Source organism: Littorina saxatilis, unplaced genomic scaffold (assembly GCF_037325665.1).
Source record: "Littorina saxatilis isolate snail1 unplaced genomic scaffold, US_GU_Lsax_2.0 scaffold_470, whole genome shotgun sequence".
In the NCBI taxonomy this organism is placed as follows: domain Eukaryota; kingdom Metazoa; phylum Mollusca; class Gastropoda; order Littorinimorpha; family Littorinidae; genus Littorina; species Littorina saxatilis.
This window is the reverse complement of record NW_027128626.1, coordinates 65,364-69,164: the sequence shown is the minus strand read 5'-3', so window position 1 is coordinate 69,164 and position 3,801 is coordinate 65,364. Positions and strand designations below refer to the sequence as shown.

General features: G+C 37.8%; 1 long non-coding RNA gene across 2 annotated transcripts; it reads right to left on the bottom strand.

Moving 5' to 3' along the window:
* Positions 1 to 236: 236 nt before the first annotated feature.
* LOC138956983 (uncharacterized) lies at positions 237 to 3,589 on the bottom strand. 2 transcript variants are annotated; one of them, XR_011452893.1, is made up of 4 exons: positions 3,422 to 3,589; positions 2,829 to 2,922; positions 1,204 to 1,250; positions 237 to 481 (listed from the first exon to the last, which is right to left on the bottom strand). It is a non-coding gene; the product is annotated as an uncharacterized lncRNA (long non-coding RNA). The 2 variants fall into 2 exon arrangements; XR_011452892.1 differs by lacking the exons at positions 237 to 481; positions 1,204 to 1,250 and adding an exon at positions 1,438 to 2,509.
* Between the last annotated feature and the right edge of the window lie 212 nt (positions 3,590 to 3,801).

Below are 3,801 nucleotides of genomic sequence, written 5' to 3'. Positions count from 1 at the left end.
AAAAATATTCTGAGAAAAAAGTTATACTTAAAAGCAAAGCTATCAAGAAATAGGTAGACAACCCGTGTAGATACCTTTATTCTTAAGACATTTTATTTTTGGAGGATGTCACTATGCAATTTTACAGATTTAAAAAAAAAAGCTTCAGATGATCTCCCTTGAACAAACATTTCTTGTTTTTACTATGTGTTAGTTTTAAGGGTATATAGAAGAACAATAAAGAAAAAATGCTGCAAATTGACTTGGACGTATTTACAATTTAATTAAACAAAATGTTTCAAATTATCTGATAATGAAATTCTACATTAAAATTAAAGCAGATCTAGGGACTTGTGCACAACATAAAACATAAGGAACTATGATCTGCATTGCTTGTTATGATGATAATGGCTGGCACCTGTCGACCGACTTGCACGCCATAATTCTATATGTTTTACTATGCGCCCTGCATGTCAATGGTCTTTCTCTGGGTGGCTCGATTCTGAGGAGATAAAGAAAATGCATTTAGTGCAAGCAGTACATAATGACAACACACATACAATTACTTAAAGCAGCTGCTGGTTTCAGAGTATTTAGTTAAAGGCCCACCCCAACTTGTTTGCCTCAATGTCGCAGATTTGGTCAGACTTTCACAATGACTAGGACAACAAATTTAACAATGTTTTGATTTAAAAAAAAAATAGTATTCATTTTTGTTGTTTTCGGCCCCATTCACTGGGAATCTTACTCAAGGACAAGGATTTTTCTTAGGAATATTTGTATGTGAAGCTTCCAAGCCCTAGCTTCAGAAACGACCAAGAAACCCTCAATAATGGATTTTGTTGTGCATAGTGATGGCTATCCAACCGAGTGGCGGAGCACTGGTGAATCCTTTCATTCTCCTGATTGCTTGATTCTGAAATGACATTGTGGAGTTGGTAGTTATGTGAGTGTGTAGTGCCTGCTCTTCGTTGTTTAGTCGGGGGGAATCATATGATCATAAAGTAAGACTTCACTGTGATGTGCAGAGATTTAGTCAGGTACACAACATTGCTATGCTATCACGAAATTAGATGTTCTATCCTCTAGATGGGCTACACAACTACATCAGATGTCATGGTTGGGTTTTCGCAAGTCAGCAACATGTTTTGAAGTTCTCATTGGGTAATCACGGCTGACATCAAACACAGAAAAGGTGAAAAAAACATAAATCAATGAACTCACCTTCCCTGCATTGTGATACTAGCCATATGGGTCTGCCGAAGTAGCTCCTGCACATATTGAATTAAGTATTCATGTTATTGTTAGGATCACACTTTTTTCTGGTACATGTATATCAGACTGGAAAGTTTCTCAAGGCTTGAAGAATTCAAGAGCTTGCCTATCCCCAATAAAAAAAAAAATTTAGTATGCAAGTATTTTCAGGGTCTCAAGGTTTTAATATGAAGTCTGTTCCTCTGGGGTCATGGAGAAACAAATTACAAATGAGAACATACTGTTACACAACAAATTCCGACCAATTTAGGACACACCATAACATAACTCACAAACAAACAACAGCAATACAATAATTAGTCTGCAAATACCTAAACGTCGTTCACACTAGGTATACAAAAATAAAAAAGCACATTCAGGCAGGTTTGACAAGTAGACCATTCCAGCTGCTGTTCCAGACCAAAGGCCATGTTTCCCCTTACTCTGTGATTGTAATCATAATTATTGTTTATGAATGACTTCAGTTTTTCTAAGTAAATCTCTCGTTGTAATTACTGGTAAATGCATTATCCCAATTAAGATATCCTCACATCTAACCTGCGTAAACTTCATTTCAAGGGTTTTAATTTTTTTTTAGCTGGCCAAGAAATTATAAGCATTCCTCAATTATGTTCCTGTCAGACTCAATGAGCTAATCTTATAAAAAAAATTAAAAAAGGTAGCATCTTATAATATTCTCACGTGAATTATAGCTAATCAGAAAACTAGTATTTAATTTTTTTTTAAACTCAAACTGAAAATACAGGCATGCAACATTATCCTTGCTGTTTTGTGATAACCCTTACCATCAACTATTCTATTTCATTTCCATCTTAACAGGCGTAGCACCTCTCTGGAAGCCAAAAGAACACTTTAAATCCACCCCCCCCCCCCCAGTACTGAGTAAACATTGCTGTGCATATTTTTTTTAAAAAACAATGCCTGAGTCTCCAGTCACCTGTTTATGTTGTTGTCCTTGTACTTCACTTGTAGCTTAGCTGTTCAAGAAACTGTTTCTCTGATCACATGATCAAAATTCAAATACTTAATAAACCAATTTTGATTCTATTTCTTCAATAATAAGTTGAACGTCTGCATATGTAATTGCCACAATTTACAGAGTTTCTGAATAAATGCTGCAAGAAAAACCAACAGAGTGAACAGTTTGTAAATATACTAACATACCTATATTTACATTATGACATGTGTGGTACAGTGGCTGCTAAAACGTCCGTTACACCTGTCTGCATATATTAGGTGACAGCCCTGATGGAGACTGAAAAACAAGTTCCTTTGTCAGTACCCTGTGTATGAGTGTGGTCGGGTATGTTCTGGAACAATTAGAGCACTCCCTATGACCATATGTTGCACGGAGGGTAGAGGGGGGGGGGGGGGCTTTTAGAGGTGTAGTTGTTGGACTGTAGTGTAGAGGCTGATTGGCAGTGCTATGGGGTGAGGGTGGAGCTGGGGCGGAGAATATATCGTATGTAATTGAATACTAATAGTAATAAGCATGATCAGTTAGACTAGAGTTAAAAACTATGTTGATCGCCAGAGACATTACATAATGTGAAATCACAAGCATGTTACTGTACCTTTCGTTTTGCCATTGAGATTGGTAGAAGGCATTGAGTGGTGAACACAAGTTGCATTGATCACTGCATCACCATGTGGTCAATCCCCTTTGATCTGCAGATTGCACCAGCACAAACAAACACTGTGTTATGATCGTAAACAGCCCACATGGCCAATAAATCTAAGAACACAAACACTAGATAGATCTATTCGGAGAGCCTGCAAACCGAGTCATGCTTTTTAAATTCAATGAAAATCTGTCTGTCAATGAAGCAGATAGATCTATCCTTGCGATTGTTTTTGCAAGCAGATAAATGTTAGAACGTCACTTATTCCGTTTTCATTCAACAAATTGATATTTTGCAAGATGCATTTCGTGCCAATGAGCTGAACAAACAATCAAAATCAAGCAAGTGGTACATTCTTGAAGACAAAATTCAGTCACGCAAACAAACTGAAGGGAAAAAATCTAGCTTACTGCTGTACTGATTTCGCCAAATAAATGCATTTGCATGCCGAAGTTATTCCTGCTTTGATTCCAATCATTCTAATTGATCTGAATGCAAAAAATATACGTAAACGAGCTGATCAAAATGAGTAACATTGCACCTGCCTATAGACTGTACTGCGAAAGCGAAGGTCGTCTGCGACTGGAGATTTTGAAGTCGAACAGCGTCGTTTCTTCACTCTCAGCGGTTGTCTTCATCGGAAAAGTGAAAAGCCTGACTTGCAATCTAGCGAAAGACACATTCTGTCTTTCCGTTCGGGCGTTGTTTTTGTGTACAATCCCTGAAAAGGCGGCCGTCATTGATTTGGGGTTTCCGCCTAGTGGTGTTTTAAACCGGTTTCAGACCGGAACACACTGAGGAGATGAGAACAAAATGGCAGCCCCCATGAAATCCGAAAGGTCACGGAAAAAAGTCGTGAATAGCGTACGTGGGATACCTCCAGCTTCGCTGGGAATATATATAAAAATTAAGTAGATGTGCAACG